The following is a 13,904-nucleotide window of genomic DNA, read 5'->3' as shown; positions in this document are numbered from 1 at the left end:
TAACTCTTAAGCATTCTAGTTTGTAGGTAGCCATTAGCATATAGTTTTAGATCTAGATTTAAACTTCATTAATTAATTAGTTTTTACTATCTTGTTTTAATTTAGTTATTGAATCAATTGTTATTTCTTCATTAGATCAATAAAGTTAGTTAGTTCTTCATAATCTAGTTTCATTTTCCATTAATTATTTAGTTTCAATTCACAAATTTAGTTATTTGTCATTACTAGTTTCAATTAATTCTTGCATGATTAGATTTCCATTTGAATTCAAATAAGCAAATTTAGAATATTTATATCATGTCTTGTTTAAATTCAATTGGAAATGATAGTTTAATGACTCTAGGCTAAACCTCCATTAGAGGAGTTTGAGGAAGCCTTGATGAAAGCTTGATTGTTGTTAGCGTAGAATAGTCGTAATTTTCCATTCCAATCTAGAAAGTAATTAGTTCACCATGAGAATGGGTTTGATTGCTTCACATGCTAGTTGTTAGTTGATAGAGCTTACCATGAACAATTAGGGATTAGGAACACCCAATTGATATGCGAAAGCATTGCAATTCGGATTACGACGAATCTTCGCTAGTTAATTAAGTCGAGTTAAGGTGGAATCAATCCCCCCTAATTTCTTATCATAGTGTCAATTTAGCATTTCATAGTTGAATTATCGTATCTTGTTAGCATAATTTGCATCGTAGTATAAATTCCATCATACTCTCATTGACTTTGGATAGACTGATAACCTTAGAAAACATTGAATACTAAAGAACTAAGAATGGAACGAACTTTCTACTCTAAACGTATTGCATTGATAAGGGAGTAGAAAACTTTGATAATTAGCATCGTAAATAGTTTTAGTTTTACTTGCGGTTGAGTCTCGTTACTTATTCGTAGGTAAAACTATCATTTTACATTTATCAAATGGCGTCGCTGCCATCTTAGTTCCCTTTAGTATTGTTTTTGTTAGTATTGTTAGTATTTTCAAAGTCCTATTAAACTCACCCACCCTTGTTTGATTCTAACTGTGGTTGTTTGTTTCAGAACTGAATTTTCCTCGCAGGAATACACGAAGCGCGACCTGTGCCCTTGGTAGGCAAATTTGGAGTGCTCCCCGCTAAGGGTGGAATTCGAGCTAAACAAGCTGAGCCTTACCATGCTCAAGCTCGGCTCACTAATTACACGAGCTTTAAATTGAGCTCGAGCTCAGCTCATATAGTAAACGAGCGAGCTTGAGCCGAGCTTAAACGAGCCAAGCCCAAGCCGAGCTCCGAGCCCTCGGTTATTTTACACTATAAATATGCTATTTGAACTAAACGAGCCGAGCTTCATCAAGCTCATTTGTTATACGAGCTTTTATTTGAGCTCGAGACGAGCTTAAACGAGCCAAGCCCAAGCCGAGCTCCGACCACTAGGCTCAAATTCCACCCTTACTCCCCGCACTGAAGCGACTGGAACTTGAGTTTTACCTGAGCGCGACCTGCACCCTACCAAGGTAAAGTTCGAGCGCCCCCCACGCTGAAGCGCCTGGAACTTGAGTTTCACCTGAGTGCGACCCGCGCCTTCCCAAGGTTTAAACAGAGCGTACCCCGCGCCCTATTATGAACCGCCCGATTACCACAGGTTAGTTTCAAACTACCATTTCTTCAAGTTATTCAGTGTTTCTAACTTGTAAATACACTGAGCTAGCGTAAACAAGACGATATTCATACGCGAAGCAAGGAGGCATTCATGTACTTCTTTCTTCCACTCCTCGAATCTTCTGTCAGAGGAGTTCTTATACTAGCATATCAGGGTTATTTTGATTGTTGTCGTGTTTCTTCAATATTGGACTTAGCCTTGGATGAGATTAAGGTCAGGTAGAGAAAAAATGACTAACGTAATCTATCGTGAACGTCAACACACACACCTATCTAGTATACCACACACCACACCTAAAATAATGGCTGAAGAAAGAGAGACTCCTCTCTCTGACTTTTACAAAGCCTTGAACGATAGCCCAAAATCTTGCATCGTTCTATCAGACCCAATGGGGGATTTCCGAATCCCCCCAAATATATTTAATTTGTTACCCGTTTTTCATGGGTTAGACCATGAAAAACCTTATCAGCACATGCATTGGATTGACCAAGTCCTTACTACATTCCACCATCCTACGGTTGGTGCCGAACAAATTAAACTTAGAGTGTTTCCTTTCACCTTAGCCGATAAGGCGGCATCTTGGTTGACTGCCCAAGCGTCTAATTCTGTAGACTCATAGGCCAAACTTGTTCAACTATTTATGGAATATTTTTACCCACCACTGAAGACAGATGAAATGTTTTCCAAGATTCATTTCTTTCGACAGAATCCTCATGAATCATTTTCAGAGGCTTGGAATCGTTTCATCGATCTTCTTATAGAGTGTCCACACCATAACCTCACGAAAGACACGTTAGTTCATGCCTTTTTCAAGGGACTGTTACACCACCATAAAGAAGTCCTTGACATAATGAATGAGGGTAGTTTCCTCAGTAAAGGAGCCTCAGAGGCTTATAAATTTTTAGAAGATCAAACAAAGCGTAATAATAACTGGGGGGGTAGTGACGATATCTCCCGCTCCGCTAGTTCTTCTACAACAGTTAAGGCCACCGGTATGTTTGAGATGAAACTCGATCCTGAGCTTAAAAATTTAATTGAATCTCTCACTAAAAAGGTAGATGCTATTTCTGTTCAACAAAAGCCTATCCCCGTCATGAATGTCAACTCCAATCCATGTAATTTATGTTTGAGTCCAGAGCATCCCGACTCCTATTGTCCTCTCGCCTATGAACAACAACAATCACAACAAGATAATGTTTGTTCTATTAATAACGAACCTAACGCACCTTGGCAACAAAACCCCAACTTCGGTTGGCGAAATAATCAACAACTTCCAAGGTTTAATAACCAAAATATTAGGCCAACAAACAATTACAGCCAAGCTCCACCTAGGCAAGGACAAGGCCAAAGGAATTATAATAATTATAACAATAATAATTATAATGCTAATAGAGGTATCGTTCCGGTAAATAATAACTATCAAAATCCACCCATGAATAATCAACGTGGCATAGTTCCTGTCACACAACCTATAGCTAACACTCGTCCACAACCAGATCGTTTCGATGCTTTTATGCAAACTCAACAACAGATTTTACAAGCTATTCAACTTTCCTTACAGCAGTTAGCCCAAGAGAAAGTACAACCCAAAGGTGTATTTTCAGGTCAAGCGATACATAACCCTAAAATAACAAACACAGCCTTTGAAGTAAATGGCAATACTAGTACAGAAAATGCAAACGTAGGTGAGCTAAATTCCATCACCACTCTCCGTTCTGGTAGAGTGGTCCCTACACCAGATATTGTACTAGATACCGACATAGAAACTGAAGATCCAACCCATGTAGAGGTACCAGTTAAACCACATCCTAAGAAACAGAAAGCCAAGGTTAAACATCATGTTGATCCATATGCTAAATATAGAGAAACCACCGTTTCCTCATAGATTAGCTATGTTAAACAAGGATACAAATTTTGACGAGATTAGGGAAGTTTTTAAAAATCTAACGATGAACTTACCTTTTCTTGAAGCACTTAAAAAGTTACCTCACCATGCTAAGTTTCTCAAAGAGTTGTACACTACTAGGCGTAAGACAAATATTCCTAAAGACGCCTTTTTAACTGAACAGTTTTCAACTTTAACCGAACACAATGGAATCGTTAAGTACAAGGACCCTAGTAGTCGCCCCATGTGCACAATGCACTTTAGGAGATACTTTGGGGACGAACAACGCTTTTATTAGACATGGAGGCGAGTGTTAACTTACTCCCTTATTATGTATATAAACAAATAGGTCTACAGGAGATGCAACCTACAAAAATGACGTTACAATTAGCTGATAGGTCTATCAAGTATCCTAAGGGTGTAGTGGAAAACATGCTTGTTAAGGTTTAGGATTTCTACTATCCTGTGGATTTTGTTATCCTCGATACAGAAGTCGCTAATGACTATGTTTTGATTATTTTAGGGCGCCCTTTCTTGGTAACTGCCAACGCGCTTATTCGATGTCCTTGTCCTTTGGCCATCTTTCTGTTGAGGTCAATGTTTTTAAAACGATGAAATAGTTTTCTGATACGAATATCGATGGAGAAGTTAGCATGATAGAGAGCTTAGCTCAAGAGTATTTTAACAACACGTTTCCTCATAATCATATACACCAATTCATTTCCTTCGGAAGTTCTAATTTCGACAAGGACTCCCTGGACGTAGATGAAATTGAGGAAGATTTCCTTCAACTCTTTTGCAACTCTTCTGTGCCACCTCACGAGTCGCCACTTATCAATATCCATTCACCCCTCGACGCCATGACAGAAGAAGAATTTTTCACCCTCTATCCCAGTGATTCTTCTAGCCTACCTATTGAGGAATGTCTTGCATATCTTAAAGATTCTGATGATCTAGAACTGAGAGCATTAGGTGAGCGCCATTTACCTACTTCATATCATCCAGTCACTCATTCACCTTCCATCAATGTTCTCCGCCCTCTACCTTTTCAAAGGAACCTTGAGTTTGCGCTTGACCCTCGTGTTTCTTCTGTGTTTAATGATTTTCTAAATCCTCCTAATACGGAAATAACTCCCAAGTGAAAAGTACTTGACACCTTCATTTTCAGAATTGAGACAGTTCCTACCTACACCATGAATGAGTTTTGTGATAAACCCATAATCTCATTTCTTCCATTCCTTACTTCTAAAACTTATCCATACCCAACATATCTTCCACAAACATCCATTTTCTCACGATCATTCATTTGGACACCCTCTCGTTCAAAGATGAAGAAGAAGGTGGATGCTCGGTTACGTTCTAGATCTATCAAACTTCGCTTTCATTTCACTAAACTACGTCGTAGAAAATCTTGGTGCTTGATTCTTTTTGGAGGTGTATTCCATGTTATTTATTTATGGAAAGACCCACAACTCTTTAGGTTGTTGATATATGGCAAACTATAGGGTATTATATATATCCAGTTATTTGTTAAAGTCTTGAGTATCTGACTATAAAAGACTCATTTTGTGTTTGGTGTACTTCCTTTTACTTCCATATATTGAAAAGTGCACCATTCAGGTAACCGGGCCCTTTGTATGGAGTGTGTAGCTGTAAGTACCGGATCCTAAGTCTACGGTTAACATAATTCACGTTTTCCACTCTTGCATGTTTTCTTGATTTTTGAGTCATGTTTTTCTATGGTGTGAATTATGCATTTATTGCTTTATTGTTTTTCTTATATTAAATCTTATTCATAAAAAGTAAAAATATCAAATCCATAAAAATAGTAATCTAGGAAGTCTCGGGAATCTGACTTTAAAAGACCCACGTTTAAAACAAATTTCCTAATCTTTGTTGCCAAAAATTTGTTTGGGGGTGGGTGGGGTGTTGGTTTTCCGTCCTTGTTTGCTAAACTTTCCATTTTTGTTACTTAGGCCGTTTAATCGTATTTTGATTCTGGTTGACATTATCTATGAATTTAGATTTTATTTGTTTGCATAACTTACGTCACGCACGCACTTTGAGGCATTTTCCATCTTCTTATATGTCACCCACGGTTAGACTAGAGTGTTTTATGGATCATTGGATTGGAAATTCTCTCCTGATCATTTTCATATCTCATTCGTAAAAATCGGACCGATAATGAATCGGCAATTTTAGTTTGAAGTTGAGCGAAAAAAACCGAAATTTTTTGAATTCGAATTGGGCTTGGGCCCAAGTCAACAGTACAACCCAAGACCGCATCGCGTTCTTCTTCTTCATCTTTCCAATTCCGCCATTACCAAATTTTAAACACTAAATAGAATAAAAAAAAAATAGAAAACCTAAACAACACCACGTCAAACTAGTTTCACCCACTACAAAAATTTCTCCAAAATATCTCCACCACCATTCCCAACCTTTTGAACCACCGAAAATAAACAAAAAATCACCAAACTATAAAAATAATGGAACCACCACCGCGCCTCCTCCCATATATTTAGTGAGTTTGCTCAAACTCATCTCCTCCACCTTATTCAAACCCACAAATCGTTTCAAAACTTCAATGGGCGGAACAAGCTTTTACTGCCGCCCGCTTTACGCCATTTTTTCGTGACGAGATTATTAGGAGGGATTGTAATAGGTTGTGGTATTTGACAGATGATTTCTACCACGCCGATTTGGTCGAACAATTCTATAAGAAAAGAGAGTTGAATGGTCAGAGAATTTTTGTAAAGGTGGCTGTGACGAGGAGAGAAGTATCGAGAGAGTTGTTGGCTGAGATTTTAGGTATTACGCCTGAATGCCACGTTGCAGGTATCCCAGTATATGGGAGTTCCTGCATTGATGAAAGACACTATCATGGAGGGTCAGTATAATTCGAATTCTCATTATGTTCGACAGTCATCTCTGCGAACCAACCAACTGGTTGTAGCTCAGTGGATTGGTAGGAATGTCATGGGAAAAGAGAAGGTCAGTGACATCCGTCTGAACTGTCTTCACATTCTTTGGATATTGCAGGAGAAGAGGTATAATTTCTGCATCCTCGAGTTTATTTTAACTATGATTAGAGGCGTTGGAAAGAGTGTCGTGCCCTTTCCGGTATTGATCACTAAGATCATGCTGTCTTTTAGAACTAATACAAAATTTGTTCGTATTATGCTAAAATTGCATTCAAATACAATTATTTATACGGAGTGTATCCAAAAGACTTGGAAGTTGCCGGAGGATAGGGTGGTTGATTCGGATGAGAAAATGGAGGATATGACATGTTTGGATGAAAATTCCTTGGAGAGGTGTACTTCTGATTTCTAACGCATGTCGTCAAGATAATCTTGGCTTGCGTTAGGTTTTATGGTATTTGTGAAGATGTACGGGATAGGCAGATTATAATTCGAAATAAACAAAAGAACCTTCAGACGAGTTTTGAAATGCTCGACAGGGGTCAGGAGGATCTCTTGTGTAACATGGAGACTCTCGTTCAGCGTCAAAATGTGCATCATACAGAGATGAAGGCAGAAATAGATGCATAACGCCTGTTCCGAGTAGAGACTCTACGACGCATGCCACCCCTGGGTGGTTCTGTTTCAGATAAGTTTGAGAGGCATGAGCATCATCGCAAAAGAACGGATGGCTCGGGCCCTTCTTCATCTCAGGCCCCATCTTCATCCCAGGCCCAATCTCCATCTCAGGGTCCATCTTCATCACGTGGCTAGTTGTTTAGAAAAATTTGTTGTTTCAATGTTATTTAGTTGTTTTATTGTTTTTATTAGTTGGGATGTTAAGTGGTTGAATTCAGTAGCTAAATTTGAATTTGGTAGCTAATCTTAATTTGAATTTGAATTTGAATTTAATGTGGTTCTTTTCAAATAATGGATTGATTTTTGTGTTAATCCCACCTTCCCGAATTGTTTGGGGGTGGTATTATTTCTTCTAGCATGATTTTTATATGATCCACAAATTTTTAGAAGTAGTTTTACGATGATTGTTGAGAATGCTACCGATATTGGCATGCCTATGATTAGATTTTGTGATAGGATGAAATTTCAAAGAGTTAGGAAGTTACTATTCTAAAGTCAATCTTAAAGATATTAAGGTTGTTTTAGAATAATGAATATGGGTTGTTTCCGTTTTAAGTTTTGGAAATATTTTGTTTCCGGCAACTGCCTTAAACCTTTTTGGCAACTTGTCGATTTGTTTTAGAAACTAAAACCCTATATAAACTTCTTTCATTCTACACTCACAACCCACACTACATCTCACTTTTATCTCTCACCTTTCACTCCCAATTTTTCCTCTTTTATTCTTCACTTCAGCACTACAACTATACGGAGCACGCCCTGCGCCTTAGTGAGCGCACCCTGTGCTTGAACCGCCTATTCCTCAATTTAGACCTGAGCGCACCCCGCTCCCTCACAAGACCAAATTTGAGCGCGACCCGCTCTTAAGTGCCTGGAACTCAAACATAACCAGAGCGCACCCTGCGCCTATCCTAGGCAAAAAGTAAGCGCGCCCTGCGCCTAAGTGCCTGGAACTCGAACATAACCGAAGCGCACCTGCGCCCTACTCAGGCTAAATTGGAGTGCCACCCACGCTCTGACATCCGTAGGCACGAAAAAAAATTCTGATTTTTGTGGATTGTTCCAAGATCGGTTGCAGCTGTTCTAGAGAGTAGTCTGGTGATGACATCCCCTCGTATCATACCGGAACAATCTTTTGAAGACTTGTTCCAAAGTGACACCTATGGTGCGTGGTTTCGCAAAGTAATCATACAAGCAGGATGACAATTTTTAATGGTAAGTTTTGATGAACTTTACTCTCCTGCACTTACCTCATATTTTTATGACCATTGTAAATTTTTTTATTGGATGGATGGAGAACACGTGTTCTCCATCAACATTGATGACGAAACAATGGAAATAACCAAGTTCTTGTTGGCTTTTGTTGTTGAGCTTCCTATGCCTGCTGAGATTCAAGACCCATGGGGCTACATAGTTGATAATTTCTCTGCCTACAACTATGCACTTTTGCATGAGAATTATAGGGCCGACATTTTTCGTATAGAGGACCAAGGGACATATAACGTAGCCCTTGGTAGCTTGTCCCTTAACGTGGGTACAGTCATGTTTTTTATCATGCTAAACATATTAGGGGAGTGAGGTTTTTCTTCTGCGAATGACGCCACTTGCGACGTTTTCCTTGCTCTAGCTGAGGGATGCCTGCTATATGACCTTCCCAAGACATTAATGTCCAGTTTAGCACGAGCCCAGAGTATGAGGCATAAGTACCATATTATGCCTGTTTTAGTTTGCCATATTATGCTATGTTTCTTCTCTGTTTTTTGTGCCCGTTTCACGGATTGGGTTGGGGTCGACATTGTGAGACCCACCAATTGTATTATTCGATCTTTCCGTGCTATGACTTGGCCGGGATGGCAGGTGCAACCTCATTGGGTTGCCCCATACACCCCATCCGACCAAGTGGCACTAAACAGGTTAGCGATTGTAGATGATAAATGGCGTGAAGCTTGACAAGTTACCATGGCGTGGCAGGATGCGAAGGAACCTCATTTCTTTATAGAAGATGATGAGGATGACACTTAAACGCGGGAGATAAGGTAAGTTTTTAGTTTCAATTAGTGTCTGCTTATGTCCCAAGCAAGTTTAATCTTGTTAACCCCATAACGGGTGGAACTCCTATAGAGTTGCGTCTGTTTTTCTTTTTTTCTATATTAGTATGTTTTAATCTTGTTTTACAGATGTTCCAAAATTTCACGCGTTTCCATGATATTTTTCTACCTTTTTTATTTCAATACTTTGAGGACAAAGCATGTTTCTTGTTTGGGGGGGGCAATAGAAACACGTGTAATTAAGGCATCTGTTAGGATATAGATATGTACAATATGCATTTATTTTCTAATAAAAAATTCAAAAAATTTAAAAAAATATAAATAAAAAGTTTATGTTATACACCTAGGAATATTTGTATTGTTTTCTTTCTCTATGCTCTCAATAATCTAGAAGTCTCACGTAGCTTTTACATGAGAATACTTTTTAGAAACTTAGGTTAATATGTAGGTAATAATCTCTGCATCTATCTATAACTATATTACATGAGTATCTATGATTGTTTAGCAGTAAGTTTCTGAAATCTAGGCTAGAGTACTTATTCTACAAATCCTGTGAAAATATAGCTTAAAGTCTTCTATGAGTGAAACATTTGAGAATGACACAAGGGAGAAGTAAAATCCAAATAGAGAAATCACACGTCCACTTACTTGATCACTATACTATATCCTAAGCGAGAATTTAGGCCCTCTTTGGATCGATATAGCCAGAAATTCAAACCTATGAATTATTTTCCGCTAGTCGCCTCTTTGAGCCTTTCTTTAGCCTTTCATAAACCGCAAATTTTTTACCCTGTTACAAAACAAAACAAAATAAAAAATCAACCTACCCATTATAGAATAAGTTTGAGAATAGGATGAGTGAAGAAAAGAGAAAGGGAAAACATGTGTAAACAAAAATTAGTTAGTTGCTTCAGAAAAGAAAAAGAAAATAAGTTTCCATCCAAAGAAAAGAAAAGAAAATTAAAAATAAAAACAAAATAAAAACTCCAAATATAGAATAAAAGGAGTCAAAAAACCAAAATAAAAAGGCTAAGGATGAAAACAAAGTGTAGAAGCAAAAGAACAAGGGTTTCTCTAGTTACGTAATATGAAGACCCTATTATCTCAGACTTGTTCTTTTTGAATATCTATTTCCTTCCTTCTTAAATGATAAGCACGTAAATGTTACATTATTTACACCCAATTTTATATCAGTTAGTCTGTTTAATTTATTCGTTGACTTAATTAGTGTGTTTTCGGTGATTTTGTAGGAATTGAAGCGGACTTGATTAATAGTGTCGATATTGGCAGGAATCGGAATGGTCAGTACGGGAGTTCAGGATTTGGTTGCCTTAGATTCTTCAGTTCAACAGGTGCAAGTATTGGCGAATACATTGTCTTTGTTTGATATGGATCGGCTATGGTTTGGGTTATTGGTTTGAACCTTGTTATCTTGGGCCCAACTAAGCAACAAAGGAATAAAAGGTAAATGACCCATGAGCTTAGTGCACCCAAGTGACCAAAGGCCAAACACCAAAGCCCAACTAATAGCAAAGCCCACACAACTAACTAATGGCCATACCATTCACCGTCCATCTTAAAGCACCTTATTAGTATCCACCCTTTCTTTCTCATGAATAGGAGCAAAGTTTCTCTCATATTCCCGCGACCAAATCGAACCAATCAACCAAACCAATCAAACCCCACACCATCATAACCCATCAATCATTCCTTCCATACAGACTAAACCACCAGATCATATAAGCATTTCCAATTCCAGTATTTCCGTTAATAAATCAAAACCAAAACAAACCCCCAGCACGTCTCTTTCCAATTTGGTGAATCCCGAAAATCTCGAGACCGAAAGGGAAACTCCTAATTCTATTCTAATGATTGCAAAAGGGATAAATACCGAGGAAAAGGGAGTGGGAGCTCGAGAAGAAGAACACCGAAAATCGAGTCGCTTCTAAGATCGAGATCGAGAACAGACGAGGACGAAACCAGACGAACACATCAAGATATCGGTTTTACTGATGACTTTATTTTCTTCTATTCTGGTTGTTCGAAATACCATGCGTAGCTAACTCTAGACTAGGACAGACGAAGTCTGGAACTGGTTGTTTGTGTTTGGGATTATTGGTTCTCTGATTTTCAGTATACTTCATTTTTATATAAACTCTTCACTGTTCATGATTAATTAGCAAAAGGTTTAGTCTTTCATATGGTATGTGATGCATGCGATATTGTTTGGTCACTTTTTTGTTATTAGTTAAACACGTTTTACTTGTTTAAGTCCAGATTGTGTACTATTCGCGGCCTTTGTAAGAAGGCGAATATTTATGTGACCTTGACCTTAGTGTTGAACTGTTAGGAGACACTTATCGATTAAGAGTTACCACGTTCATATCATCGAGACGGCAAATCAATACTCATTGCCAATGCCGCCGTGATAAAAACTGAAATAGAGAATCCAATCATACAAATACAAACAATGGTTTAAGATGGAGTCATAGTCCTAGTATTCTCACCACGTAACAGAAACCCAATTATTTAGTATATCTCCGTTTTAGACCGTAGTTAAGTAAAATAGTTTTAGTAGTAATCAATTCAAATCAACAAATATTGTTCGAATTAGGTTAGGTAATATTTTAGTATTCAATTGTCCCTAAACAGCAATCCCTGTGGGATAGACCTTGTTCTTACGCCCTTATTACAATAGACCTTGTACGCTTGCGAGTTTTATTATGATTAAAGTAGGGTTTTATTAGTCTATTTATTAAGGCCGGTTAAATTCCTATCAAGTTTTTGGCGCCGCTGCCGGGGATTGCAGTGGTACAATTGAGTTTTAAAGTTTTATTTATTGTGATTCGTAGTTTAAATTTAGTCGTAGTTTTATTATTTCTTAGTTTTTGTGTCTAATTTTGATTTTCGCAGGCAGTAAGCAAAGATTTCTTCTTACAAGGTTGATAGTCGTGATTTTGTTGTGAACTTCGTGAAGTTGCTTGCTTGTCGTGACTCGGCGTCGCAAGTAGCCCTCGAAGGCTCACGCCGGAAGTACGTCTCTTTCCTTTGTGGGGTTGAATTTTGTTTGTTTCGTGTGTTTTGTTTGTTTTATTGTTTCTTGCATTTAGGAAGGTTAAATCACATTGACCAGCCTTAGACATCTTGCATTAGGACAGGTTTTAGCCCGCTTACTTGGAAAGCCCTTTTTACACTTGGATCGAGTGACGGTGCTTTTGCACAAGAACTGGGAATCGTGTTATTTGGGTTTAGGAGCAAATATATTAAACAATATTTAAAATTCAATCTGGGTTGAAATATTTGTTTGGTATTGTTTGTGTGAGCATCGTTTGCATCATTTATTAGAGTCTTAGGTTTTAGAAGTGGTTTATGATTGAGACTCGATCCGATAATCTAGAGTTAGCACCATTTGATTCAGAAATTGAACAGACACTCTATAGGAAGATTAGAAATCTCGCCGAGTTAGAGATACCCATAACCTTTGTCGGCAATACACCAATTTTTGCTGACATGGCTGACAATAATAATGACGTTGTTGCCCAAGTACCTAGGTCCATTAAGGAATTCATATATCCTACTAGGATTACTCGACCATCTTGCATCGTTCCCCCGCCGACCAATGCTAATCACTTTAAGTTAAAACCCAATCTACTTGGGCTACTTCCTAAGTTTAGGGGGACTGATGAGGAAGATCCATATCTTCATGTAAGGGAATTTGAAGATATTTGTGAGACTGTTAAACTTCAACAGTTTAGCGATGAGGCTATAAAGTTGAAACTATTCCCATTTTCTCTTAAGGAGAAAGCGAAGAGTTGGTTTCACACTCTTCCATCGAATTCCATAACGGGTTGGGAAAAATTGTGCATTGTGTTTTTAAAAAAACTTTTTCCCTAATCATAAGGCGACTGCTTTTAGAAAAAGTCTATCATCGTTTTGCCAAAATGATGGAGAGTCATTATGGAAGTGTATGGAGAGATTTAAGGACATGCTCTTGCAGTGTCCTAACCATGGCCTAGAGAAAGGTAGGATAGTCCAGATTCTCTATGAGAGTCTTGATTTTAATTCTAAGGCTATGATTGAGACCATGAGTACTGAAGATTTCTGTGATAAGACTGTAGATGAAGCATGGACCTTTTTAGAAGAAGTCTCTGAAAAGGTTCAGCAATGGGAAACTAGCCGTGAGCCTAAGAAGGTGGCTAGTAACACTACACAGAATGGTTTGTTCCACATTGACAAGGAATTTGACACGAACGCTAGGATGGCCGCTTTAATTAGAAGAGTTGAAGTCCTCGAGCTAGAAAAAGAGACAAAGTCTCCAGCTTCGGTTAACAATATCGAGGCCCCTGGTTGTGTTTTGTGTGATAGTCTTGATCACGTTATAGATAATTGCCCTGGCATTACTGTACAAGTCAATGCTTTTAATTCATACCAAAAACCAGGCAATAATCCTTTTTCTAACACGTATAATCCAGGGTGGCGTAACCACCCCAATTTGTCTTGGTCTAAGGGTATACATCAGGGAAGCCCCGTGGGTAACTCAAACCCAATACTATAGTATGCACCTCAACCACCTAAACTTTCACCTATAGAAGAAGCCATTGCTCAATTATCACAAAACACCGTGAAATTCCAGGAAACAACCCAACAGGTTTATGCGGTTCAAACCGCTACTCAAGATAATGCTCAAGCCATTAGGAAGATTGAAGTCACCATAGGTCAAATTGCTAATACTTT

This window comes from Coptis chinensis, chromosome 7 (genome assembly GCF_015680905.1).
Source record: "Coptis chinensis isolate HL-2020 chromosome 7, ASM1568090v1, whole genome shotgun sequence".
Taxonomy (NCBI): Eukaryota; Viridiplantae; Streptophyta; class Magnoliopsida; order Ranunculales; family Ranunculaceae; genus Coptis; species Coptis chinensis.
This window is presented reverse-complemented; position numbering follows the sequence as displayed.